Raw genomic sequence first — 13,387 nt, 5'->3', positions numbered from 1 at the left:
GACTGAGACCCAGATGCCCCTGGCAGCCATCGACGAGGAGTATTGAATGATGCACTTCGGTGGATTGTTGATGAAGCGAGGAGCCAGCCTAGGCCTAGTTTTCATCTCCCTTCTCAGCATGCACATGAGGTACATGATTCACGTTCATTTCTCTACCTCAAATAACGTGGCTGAGTACGATGCGCTCATCAACAGCCTGCGTATCGCCATCGAGCTGGGCATCTGACAACTCGATGTTTGCGGCGACCCTCGGCTTTTCGTTGACCAAGTCATGAAGGACTCAAGCTGCCTCAACCCCAAGATGGCCGCGTACTGCAAGGAGGTCAGACAATTGGAGGATAAGTTCAATGGCCTCGAGCTCAACCACATCCCGGGGCGACTCAATGAGGCAGGCGACACGCTAGCAAAAATGGCATCGAGCCGCCAGCCCATCCCGCCTGGCATTTTTTCCAGCGACCAGTACAAACCCTCAATCCGCTATGAGGAGCCGGGGCAGGCCAAGGGTGAGCCACCCACCTCGGGCTCAGAGGCTAGTCGACCGCTGACCCCGACCGACCCAGAGGTCATGGAGCTTGACGAGGAGCCAGCGGCGGAACCTGGCACTCCAGCCGACTGGAGGCAGCCTTACCTCGATTACCTCCTCCGCGAGGTGCTCCCTATCAACCGAATGGAGTCTCGCGGGCTCGCATGCCGCGCTAAGTCCTTTGTTATTATCGAAGGGGAGCTTTACAAGCGAAGCCACACCAGGATCCTATAGCACTGCCGATCGAGCATGGCAACCAGTTGCTGATGGACATCCACGGTGGGGTCTGCGGACACCACGCCACGCCGAGAACCTTGGTTGGGAACGCTTTCTGCCAGGGATTCTACTAGCCAACAGCGGTTGCCTATGTTGAGCGGATAGTGCGCACCTGTGAAGGGTGCCAATACTATGCTCAGCGGACCCATCTGCCAGCTCAAGCACTCTAGACAAACCCCATCACATGGCCATTCGCGGTTCGGGGACTCGATCTGGTCGGGCCCCTTAGGAAGGCACATGGGGCTACACGCACTTGCTTGTCGCCGTTGACAGGTTCACAAAGTGGATCAAGGCCCGGCCGATTGCGGCGATCAAGTCTGAGCAGGCCATGGAATTTTTCCTCGACCTCATCCACCGCTTTGGCGTACCAAACTCCATCATCACGAAAATGGCACACAGTTTATGGGGAAGGAATTCCTCAAATTCTGTGATGACTACCATATCCGAGTTGATTGGGCCGCCGTGGCGCACCCCCGTACGAATGGGCAGGTTGAACTCGCGAACGGCATGGTCCTACAGGGGCTCAAGCCTCGAATCTTCAATCGATTGAAGAAGTTTGCCGGGCGGTGGGTTGCTGAGCTCCCCGTGGTTCTCTGGAGCCTCAGGACATCCCCTAGTCTGGCAACCAGTTTCACATGGTCTACAGTTCCAAGGCGGTGCTCCCGACCGACCTGGAATATGGAGCGCCAAGGTCAGGACGTACAATGAGCAAGGAGTAGAGGCATCCCTCGAAGATGCAATGGACCAGCTCGACGAGGCATGCGATGTTGCACTACTTCAATCGGCCAAGTACCAGCAGACACTGCGGCAGTACCACGGCCGCCGAGTGCGAGGTCGGGCATTCAACGTTGGTGATTTGGTGCTACGGCTCGTCCAGAGCAGCAAGGACCATCACAAGCTCTCCCCGCCCTGGGAGGGGTTCTTCATCATCTCTGAGGTACTCCGTCCAGGCACCTACAAGCTACAGACCCACGAGGGCGAAGTATTCACCAACGCTTGGAACATCGAACAAACAACTACGTTTCTTTTACCCTTAGTATTTTCCAAGCCATGTAAATTTTCATGATATATGGTCGATCCATGCTATGGAGAATTTCTCTTTTCACTTAGGGGGTCGGGCCTCACTCGGGGACTACCAAGGCCATACCCACTCAAAATCGCTTATGGCCAACCCATTCCCACGATTGAGGCAAAAAATAAAATGCAAGTTATGAAGGAGCGCGCTTTGAGTAAAGTTGGTCAGACTGCAGGAAACCCACGCCTCAGTGGCTACAGTGCCTCCGCTCACCAGCATGATCCGAGTCCTCTCATTCGCACCTCTTTTCCCATTTCCCCAACATTAGGAACAATCGAACGTCTTTAAAATTTCCTCACCAAAGGCCCTCCCGGCCAAAATTCATAAGATCAAAAGATTGTTTACATAACTTCGAGCGTCAAGGCCCAGTTCACAGCCAGAACTAAACTAACTACCTAACTACTTAAGCACGATTTCTTCCTCCATGCTTGCAGCCAAGACCTACGCGAGGGGGGCCACCTCTTCCTCAATCTGGTCTAGCTCGACGTCATCGTAGCTGGACGCGAAGCCTTGTCTCATCACCTGCAGGTCGATGTTCTCGTAATGAGAATGCGCGATAGCGAATGACCGCTGCACGCCGAGGTGCAGCGCCCGCTTCGCCATCCCGCGCGCCCCGATCCATGACATTGTCCACTTGGACCGCACGCGAGCTCATCCCCGGCTCTGAAGTCATCTCGAAGTCATTCAAAACCAGCCCGACGGCCGCCCGTAGGGTGTTGTGCTCACTGGACTCCTTGTGGACCATGGCGTTTGCCTCGCCAAGCTTCTTCTCCAGGCATCGGTGTGCCACCACCTCCTCTCCAAGCTTTTCATTGAGCACTCTTCAAACACACATCAATGATGTCAAAAAGCCTGCCAGGAATTTCGAAGGGATGATTAAGGCGAGCGAGGTCTTACCATTCACTTGGTCTTGGAGTTTGCTTGTCTTTCCATTCAGGCGCACAATCTCTGCCTCGCAGTAGCAACCTCCATGGCTAGATTGTCGGTCGTTGCCTTAGCTTGAAGCTTTTGCTTCTTTTCCTCGGCGCACTCTTGCTAAAGAAGCGCCACTTGTTGCTGGCGCTCGCCAGGAAGAAAAAATATACACGCCACGACCGAGAAACTGCCAATCCAAGGGGAACAAGAGAAGGATCTTACTTGCAAGATTTCTTTGAGCGGCCTGTACGTGCTCCTCCCGCTCCTCGGACACATGCACGGCGGCGTCGCACTCTTGGTCGGCTGACTCGAGCTTTCCGTGGAACTCATCCATAGCACCAGCCAACTGATCCCACTCCCCACGCAGCCGCTCCAACATCGGCATCTAAAGGTGCCTTGGCCCTGGCATCGTCCGCTTTCTAGCGGGCCGTAGCAAGCTGCGCTGCTAGCTCCGCGCACCGCCGCACCTCTTCAGCATTGTCAGACCCGGGACTACGGGATTGTGTACATAGCGTAGTTCATACAAGATTAGGGGATAGGACTTGTCCTATACCTTATCTGTGTTGTACTCTACTCGTATGCGAAGTAGGATTAGTCGGTGCAGAAGGAAACTACTCGAGTTGTACTCGAGTACGATTCCTTGGCTAGTATTGGACTAGGATTCATGTAATCCTGTCCTCCCGGATATATAAGGGCGGGCAGGGACCCCCTCAAAACATAACATCAACACCCAAGACAATACAAACCACCATACAGGATGTAGGGTATTACGCACATCGCGGCTCGGACCTGTCTAAACCTTGTGTTCCTTGCACCTTCGAGTTTCTGATCTCGGCGTCTCCCAACCTAAACCTACCACCTTGGGTATACCCCTTGGTGGGCAGCCGGTAAAACACCGACAGGCATGTCGATCCCGGCTGCGATTCATCAGGAACTGCGAAAAAGAAAAAGGTCAAAAATGCCCAGAAAGGGGGCGAGGGTCAAGGGTGTTGACGTGTCATACTTGGCAACTCTGGACAGCGATGTCGCCCAACGTGCCCAGTGCGACAGACAGGGCTCCCGAGATGCCCTGCCACTCCCCGTCCTCCACCTCGTCACTGAGGGCGAGGATCGCTGCAGCTCGATCCCGGGACTCCAGGGTGCCTCCCCGCGCGGGCATATCCCCGCCCTTCTGCGCCAAGGATGGCGAGGCCCTCTCGCCGTCTGTGGGGTCGGACACTCCCGTCAACGCTAAGGGAGCGAATACTTCCTCCGACATCACCTCTACAGAGACGGCCCCGGCCACCTCACCACCAACAGCCAAGTCCTCCCGGGCGACTGCCACGACCTCGCACGCCGATGGCTCCTCCCATGCCATCTTCGCGTCTGCCCATTCCATGGAGGCCACATCAGCCTCGCGGGGCGGCGGCGCCATCCGCATCTCAACCTCAGGGAGTGAGTCGGGCGCGCTTGCCCCCAACCCCTCCTCAATGAGTATCACTGGTGGCTGCACTCCTCCCGTGGGTGTGCCTTCCTGAGATGGATCCTCAGCCACTGGCTGCGGCCCTGGGTTTGCAGGCGCTGCGTCTCCCTCGGTACCCACCACGCACGCCCCCGACGGAGTGCCGGCCATGCCCGGAGGCAGCCTCTGCAATGCGAGGACCTTCCGTAGTGCCACCACCAAGGTACCTGCTCGGCCTCCGGCACTGCAGCAAATGCCCGAGGGCGGTTAGTACGCCATTGGCGGAGAATCGCTAACCACGAAGGAGCAAGGCGATCATTGACTTACCGGGATGCCACCATACGAGGGCGTTTCTGGATCGGGCCTCCCGACCCCAGCTCTGCCTCCTCAATGGTTGTCGCTTGGGATCCCCCACCTGTGCGGGAACCTCTGGTGGGGCATCGCAACCCGTCTCCATCGCCTCTGTGCACGCGGCCTCCCCCTGCTACGTCGGGGCAGGCGTGGGGCCGAAGGGTCCCAGAGCTAATGCCGACGGCTGAAGGGATGTCCCCGCATCGTCGTTGTGTGCTAGCTCATCCCAGGGGATGTTGTCCCACTCGTCCTCCTCCTCGTCGGCATCATAGTCATCGTCATCATCCTCCATCGCCTCCTCGTCCGACCCTTGCTGGCGCTTCCGGCGCTGCAACTTCGTGCGCTCCCGCACTTCCTTCTTGGCCTTCTCCGCGTCTTTCTTCTTCTTGCGCGCCTCATTGGCCGCCCGGTTCGTCGCTTGCGTGGCTTCATCCTTCGACAGCGGCTCGCGGGAATCACGGAAAGGGCTGAACTGACCCTGCACACGCCGACCCTTGAAGTTGAAGGCAAGAGTCAAGGAAAGGAGCATGCCGCGATGAGGAGGTCCGGAGATACTTACCAGGCCGCATCGACAAGTGACCCTCGACCGGGAAGGTCGCATCGGGCCCTTCCAACGCCTACCAGATGCGCTGCTGGATCTGCGAATTTCGGAGCGAGCCTTGGGCGAGCGTCATGCCCTCCAGCTGCACTCCCGATGCCATCTCAAACAGTGGGAGTGCACACGCCATCAGCGGCACCACTCGCCTCGAGTGGTAACCCTCGATGATGCCAACGCCACAGAGGCCATGGCCCTTCAGGTGTACGAAGGCGCTTAGGAGTGGGGCGAGCCTTTTCTTCTCCTTGTCCATAGGCCCCCACGACCACGCCGGTGGAGCCGCTGTGATCATACGGCCGGTGAAGAGTGGGAGAGGGGCGGCGCCGTCATCCTTGATGTAGAACCACCACAAGTGCCACCCTTTGTTGGACTTCATGGTGGCGATGGCCATAGACTCCCGGGCTCGAGGCCTACCGAGATGGATCCCGATGCATCTTATCAGGGCTGTCAATCCGTCCCTTTTGTTGACGGCAAAGAAGTACCTCCAGAGCTCGAAGTGAGGTTCGATCCCCAGAAATCCCTAGCACAGCGCGATGAAGGCAGCAATCTACTGGACCCCGTTTGGGTTGAGGTGCTGCAGCTCTATCTAGTAGTGGTGGAGAAGCATGCGAAAGAAGGGACGAGGGGGCATCCTGAACCCATGCTCATGGAAGTGCGTGACGGAGACAACGTAGCCGTCACGCTGCGCCGGCAGCTCCTCGCGGCTGGGTAAGAACCACTCTTCCATAGCAGTTCGCAGGCAAAGAAGCCCGCGCTTGACGAGGCCCTCCAGGCGCGACTGGCTCACTTCCAAGCTGTACCTCGCCGCCATTGCTGGGCGGCGAGTTGGGGTCTGGAGCTATCGCAGGAAAAGAGGCGCAGAGGAGGGGGTGGCTTGTTAAGATGGCGGCGAGGAGATGTAAAGGGCAGGAAGATGAAAGTGCATGGAGACACCGAGAGCCCCAGTTATAGGCGAGGGATGCGGAAGGTGAACCAATGCCTCAACCCACACGACTGCCATAATGACCGCGTCTGCTGCGTCGTTTCGCCCCATCCCATCGGACCGGGGTGTGCATGCCACGCCCGGGCCTAACTCCTCGGAGTACGTGCCCGATAGTAAAGGGGCCAAAAGGCCCCTACAGGCGAGAAGGGATACGGGTTAAAAATGCCCAAACGGCCTATTAAAGTCTTAGGGTTTGAAGGTTGGCCCACGAACGGGTTCACAACCGCCCTAAGGCACCACCAGAGAAAGGGGCGAGGATGGATGGGCCAACTAGCGGCTAGCATCCAGGCGCACAAGCGTCACGGGCATCCTGACCCGTGTCCGAGTCTTGACTACGACACGATCCATGGTTTTTCTCCGAAAAAAGGCAACGAGCCGTCGGGACCGGTCGAACGGACCTGATAACTATACGGATTGGCCGTTAAGAGTTTGGAGTCGGTCACCAACTGACCCAAGCCGGATCCCCTCGAACGGGAGCCAGGACCCCACTCGGATTGACTTGTTACCAGCTCACTAAGCATCGTGTTTCGACCAACGAGGAAAAACGTGGCACAGCTCAGCCTTTCCGTCCTAACGACAAGGACGCTTGAAGGGAGACGGACATAAGACGAGACGACCGCCCGACTGGTCTCCCACTAACGAGGGGGGGCTCGGGGGTTGGACTCGCGAGGAGATCGAACGCGCGGTCGCATACGAAGTAGCAGCGGGAGCCGAAAGGAAAATCTTGTCCTTCGCGTCCCTCCCGACCAGAAAAAACCTCAAGACGGCATCCGACCCTTCGTTGGCTTGGGGGCTCCCCGGGGTGCAAAGCCAAACATAAGAACATCCTTCTTTTATTCCAAAATCTAGGAGAATGATTACATGGCGCACTCTTTGTGCATAACAAAAACCATAAAATCTAGATTTACCAAAAGGACCCACACTTCGAACGGAGAAGTTAGCCGGCCATGGGCCGTGCACGAATACAAACAACTTAAGTGTTACCGTGTAGGGTAACGCCGAAGGTTACTCGAGGTCTGCCCCAGCTAACATAGGGCCAATATGGGCGGCTACGTCGTAGTCCATCCCCTAACATCGAGGCTGTCTCAGAAGCAGGAGCATACGCGGCTAGCAGTCGGCTTGTACATCTCGTGCTGCAAAGACACAGCCCCCAGCAACCGCTGGGCGACAACGGCAATGGTAGCGGGGAGGATGAGAAATAGGGAAGCTCAGCGAGGCCGTGCGGCACTAGACGGAGCCGGCAGTCCTGCGTGAAATTAGGGCAGGTGCGGCAAGACTCGCCCCCGCCTCCCTATGGGAAGGAAGTAAGGAGTTGCGGGTGAGTCGCCACCTACAGAACGATTTCACGAAGGGCGACGAATCTGCCTCCCGCCCCCGGGAGGAACCAGCACCTAATCCAAGGCAACCGCCGCACGAAGGCGAAGCCAAGGATCTCGAAGCTCGAGTTCTCCTTCATCATACTTCTTCGCTCGCAGTCAATCCTAACAGCAACCGATGGGGGAATAGGGTCCAGCTCGAATGAGCCGAACCTGAGCTTTAGGAGGCCTAGCTCTACAATGCATCTTGGAGGACTTGCCGCCCGGGCTTGGTGCCACAACCGGGAACCCAGCACCGCTATTTATAGCCGCGCCCGGGCAAGGTGACAACGTAGGTTCGAACAAGCAGGAGACCAAGCAGCCAACATTAAAAGGGTCCACCTACCCCAGCCCCGTCGGCGATTGCGGGCTCGATGGGATGGCACGAGATAAGACGGGGCAAGCGGACGCAGACCAGGATGGGAGCAAGCTACAGGCGTCGTGCGAGCCCCAAGGTGAGAGAGCGCAGACGCAGCAGGAGAGCGCGCGCCACGCGACTCAGTGATCACCAAAGCTGCCACCGGCCACAGTTGGCGGGCGTCAGAGATGAGACCCAACGGGAGGGCGCCTGAGCCAAGATGTCGTTGCTGGGCACCCCCCCCCCCCGATACGCTAGCTGACCCTCCATACGAATCTCTGATTCGCCCAGAGGCTCAGGGGCTACACCCACTGGGTGCGCTCGCGTGCACCCACGTGAGACAGGAGGAGGGAAAAGCTCTGAGCGGTCGCTTCCGCCAGGTCATGAAGACGAGCACGCCAGCAAAACTCTCTGCGTGAATCTCTGATTCGCCAAGAGGCTCGGGGGCTACACCTAGTGGGTGCGCTCATGCGTACCCACATGAGCCTGACAAAGACAAGTCGCTTTTGAGTCACATCAACCTAAACGCCAAGCTGGGAACGCGTTCAGACCGGCATGGGACTCGCTGCCCAGGTAAAGAGAAACCCCAGCATGGCTCTCCAAGCCACGCAGGGCTCGGGGGTTACTGTCAGGGGCAAATATCATGGACCCCTCAAAGAATGCTCCTTAGGAGGCTGATCATGGATTAGCTCCCTCAAAGTACTCAGCTTGGGCCAACTGGAACGTCAAACGGCCGCAGCACAGCCCACAAGGAGAAGGGGCATCAATAGCCCAACACAAAGCACGGGAGAAGGAAACGGCCGCCTTGCCCGACCCAAAGGGTAAAGGATCGGGCACGTCCGCCTCGCCCGACCCCAACGATGATGGGTCGGCCATGTTCGCCTCGCCCAACCCCAAGGGTGAGGAGTCGGGCACATCCGCCATAGGCCGTGGGGCCCAGGGACCCCACGAAACGACAGGCCACGCCGGAGGATATACCCCTGGCGTAAGGGTTGGTAAGGACGTGTGATGATTTGACCTCCGGAGGAGATAGGCAAGTACGGCAAGCCCCAGCCGTCCGCCACGCTGGGGGTCAAGCCGTAAAACGCGTCGGAGGCTTGCGCCACCCGTCTTGGCAGGGCGCACGTCGCCCGTCCTGCAGCCGCACGTCACACTAGGGCACGGCATGAGAGCGCCTCCATCGTCATCTACAAGGCCAGTGGGGCCCTGCGAAGGGGAGAAGCAACACGATTCTGGGGATCTCTTTTGCTCTTTCTCTCTCTCTGTAACCATTCCCTTCCCTTTGACTTATAAAAGGGGAAGGGAGACCCCCCACCAGGGGGAGAGAACATTCAAATTCACACTTGTACACGTACACTCTGCCAGAGAGTTGGGAGCCCAGTCCCCCTCTGGCCCGTTTGTAACCCCTACTGCAAACCTAGTGCAAGAGCACAAGCGGCTCGAACTGGACGTAGGGACATTCAGCATGAACCAGTATAAATCTCGTGTCTTTCTTGCTCACAATCTAGGCTAGACGCGCAATCACAAGATTTACTAGTCGGCGGTTCGAAACACCGACATATAGGTTCCATAAAACATCATATTTAAACGCCCTATACGCCCCACTCTACCAACAGAGTTCTCTCTAGGTTCAACATAACATCAAATTTCCAAACAGAGCCCCAACAACAGAGCTCCAACAACAGATCTCTGAAACACTATAGGTTCCACAAAATAAACATCATATCTCAAATAACTCTACACACTTCTGCCAACTGACCTAATCCGTCCACACCACACACACACCTCCTAAACACACACCCCCCCTAACGCTAATAAAAATAAGAATAAATCCCAAAAATGGTTTAATATCTAGATTTCTTAAACATTAGATCTAAACAATCCCCTTGCTCCACATATAGATCTTTGACTCGCTATAGATTACACAAAACATCTTACCCCAACAAAAGCCTAGCCTCGCTCAACGAATAGATTTATTCCACGCTCTTCTCCAAATAACTTTTTCAGATCTAGATTCCACAAAAGATACACAAATCTGAAAAACCCCATGACCTATCTCCAACATGCATTGAATGGGAGCAAAGAAGCACATAGGAAGGATCTGTATCTTTATCACAAGAAAATAGAGGAATTCCAGATTTATTATGCACAAAGACATCATGACACTTGGTAGCTAACTAGGCCAACCTGCATGTGCTACGCAACAAGAACAAATGTGTAGAACATTTTATTAAGTACATTACACATTTTATTTAAAAGAGTACAGTAAGTATTCACATGAGGATAAGTTTAAGAGGACATTCATTATGAGATTTTGGTCTTAACTAATGGCTTCAAGTATTCAATTTCTACAACGTCGACGGCTCACGAACATAGGAAAATTACCATGGCTCGAGAATAAAGTCTTAATAAGTAGAGATCAAGATATGGGACACGACAGCGAAGGATAAAAAAGTCGCCGCTAGTGACGGCATAGAGTTGCACATATTAGCATGTGTTTGGTTTCTGGGTCCAACTGGGTCGGATCGGGTTCAACCCTGTTGGACCCGCATTTGGTTGTGAGAGTAGATGGGTTGGGTCCAACCCACGTAGAAATATTTCGCTCAGATACTGGTTGTAATGGTTCCTCCAAATCAGAGGGATCAACCCGACCCACTTCGATGCCGTCGTGCCTCCGTCGCTCGGGCCAGTGTGAGAGCAAGCGGGGGGCGGCCGATGGGAGCGAGGCTAGGGCCACCGCGGCCTGTCCAAGAGGAGGAGCGCGCGGCGGAGGAATGAGTGGCGGCGGAGGGGCGAGCAACGGAGGAGGAGCACGTGACGGCTCAAGGTAGAGCTCTGGCGGAGGAGCGGCGCGGGACGGAGGAGCGAAGTGCGGCGAGGCGAGCTTGGCCCGCGGCGGCGAACTCGGGCAGAGGAGGGAGGCGCGACGGGGTAGCTTGGCCCGCAACGACCGGCAAGGGCGGAGCAGCGGTGCGGCGGGGGAGCACTGCCCATGGCGGCCGGCTCCCGCGGAGGAGCGGATGCGCGTTGCGGCGGCGTGAGCAGGGGCACAGGCGGCGGAGTCCCTCGGCTGCGGCCACGGGGTCGGCGCCCCTGGTGGAGGCCGCGGTGAGCTGGTTCCATGGCCCGCCGAGCTTGATGCCCGTGCAGAAGGGGGCCGTGGCGGAGAGCACGACGGCGCACGCGGCGGGGAGGCGGTCGAGGAGGGACATGGCGCGTGCGGAGGGGAGGCGGCTGAGCACGGTGCGCTACGCGGGGCGGTTGAGGCGGACCAACGCGGCGACGCGAGCAGGACCGACGCGTCGGCGGGAGCAGGGCAGCAGGAGCGGCGCGGCATGTGCGCCCAAGGAAGAAGAAGTGGCTGTGGATGACAGGTGGGTCCCAATGATGACTGGTGGGTCCCACAGCTAACAGTGTCAAATTGCGATCCATTCTACTCACCCCATCCCTAAACCAAACAGAAAATGAGTTCAATCCATCCTCCTCAACCAAATACGAAATAAGTTCACTCCAATCTAGAAAATAGGGATGGATCCAACCCAATTAACTTATTTGGTCCTAGAACCAAATACGTGCTTAGACGCTCAATTGCTATCTACTTGCTACGCCATCCTACGAGCACTCAATAAGGTCATAAGGATAATGTGTTAAATATTCTAAGTGCATAAAAAATTGTTTTTAAGTGTACAAAACAAGCTTTGGCACGACGATAATCGTTAGAGAACATTGATTATGACATTTTCATATTAAGTACTGGCACTGAATATTCATCTTCCACAGTGGTAATGGCCGACAAACATCAATACAGGCGAGGAGTGATATTTGAGTACAACATAGGAGGGTGTCACTGAGGTTATATGTATCCCGCCACAAGTAGAGAACTATTTAGGAGCATGGAGCTCCTCACATGGAATAGGTCCGCGTCCATATGGCACCTCTTTTAAATTTTTATCCTCATTTTGTGTAAATGGTAGCTAGATGAGCCAACAACTGCAACTAAAAGATATTGGACCGAGTATGATAGAAATTCATAGCTAGTCCCACATCTTTTGGTGCTCCGTGCCAAGGACTTATTCATCAAACAGTTTTTAAAATGTGTATATGTAAAACATTTTTTTCTTGAACTGTATCAAACAAATTTTAGTGGGGTGATAACTTCCGGTAGCCATTGAGGTATTAACTAATGGTCTACCGTGGCAATGGCCTATGGGAGAGGTGGAAAGGGACATCGAAGCGTATGAACATTGATGTACGCAAATGTTGTGAAGAAACCCTAAAATAAGCACTGGCCAAAGATACTGGACTTGGCAATGAACAGCCAGTGGGTGTGGCTCGGCTCATATTAACGCGGACATTGGCCACCTCCATGGAGTTCCACGGTGTACATATCAGGTCGGCAGGCACCCTGAACTCGCTTTTATAGTAAAAGTGTACGTTGCCCCTTGTGCAGGATTCTAGAATGCATTTGTCAAGAAGCATGGGGTTTTTATGTGTTTTAAGAGTAAAAGTGAGGTTTTATGCATGTTTCCAGGGAGTGGCAAGCTGTTCTTATTTGGAATGCAAGCATGGTCTGGACTCTGGAAGGCATGTAAAGGTACATTGCGATTTTTTTACTTCATCCAGAAACTGGTAGTTCACTACCATACCATTGGCAAACAATTCATCACGAACTATTGTGTTATACACGTAACCATTATGTGCAGATTGGTCAAAAACCGGTTCCATGCAGAGTGATCAAAGTGAGTGAATGCTTGCTGTAAATCACATTATTACTGAGAATTCAAAATTCTGAATTTCACATAACACGATTCCAGTTTGTACAAAGTAACAACTTCATGTAACTTACATGCTCTAGTTATAAGCATTTCTCTTGTACATTTGTTGCCAAATCGACAATACATAAATCAGATGTATAAAAAATATGCAATCAATTTCATTCATCGCTTTAGTGTACACATTCATGGTCAGCTCTGACACCTCCCAGAAAGATTGCAATTGTAGGATTTAAAAATTCTCAGAAAGAATGCAACCCTAGCTTTTGGACCAGCAAATATTTTAACATCACGTCCAATTAATTGTGGTTTCCTTAAAGTTCTGCATGCACAGTTAATTAGGAGCACCTAGGTTATTTTGCTCCAAGACTAATCTGTCTCAAATTTTAGAGTTGCATTACTTTTGGGATGGCTGGAGTAGGATCTTAGTTTGTATGGTAAATTAAAATTCTTTGCTTTTCGCTAAAATGGAAACAAAATGCCTTACCCAACACCCTCAGTCCCTCCGTAGCTTCAGCTCTGAGAGTTCTTGAATCTTGGAGCTGGGCTCCCCCAAAAAAACCATAATATAGCCATTCCGAAAAAGAAAACGTGGAACACAAGGTAAACACCATTGGCAATCATCACATGATCTTCAGCAAAAACGATAGATTCCGTAGGTATACATATACATATACATATATATATACATATACATATACATATACATATATATATATATGCATCAAAAGGTGAGAAACCTAC

General features: G+C 54.1%; 1 pseudogene; it reads left to right on the top strand.

Moving 5' to 3' along the window:
• Positions 1 to 301: 301 nt before the first annotated feature.
• On the top strand, positions 302 to 1,507 carry LOC112903583 (annotated as a pseudogene).
• The last annotated feature ends 11,880 nt before the right edge of the window (positions 1,508 to 13,387 follow it).

This window comes from Panicum hallii, chromosome 8 (genome assembly GCF_002211085.1).
Source record: "Panicum hallii strain FIL2 chromosome 8, PHallii_v3.1, whole genome shotgun sequence".
NCBI lineage: Eukaryota > Viridiplantae > Streptophyta > Magnoliopsida > Poales > Poaceae > Panicum > Panicum hallii.
The sequence above is the reverse complement of the archived record's forward strand: the minus strand, read 5'-3'. Positions and strand labels throughout refer to the sequence as shown.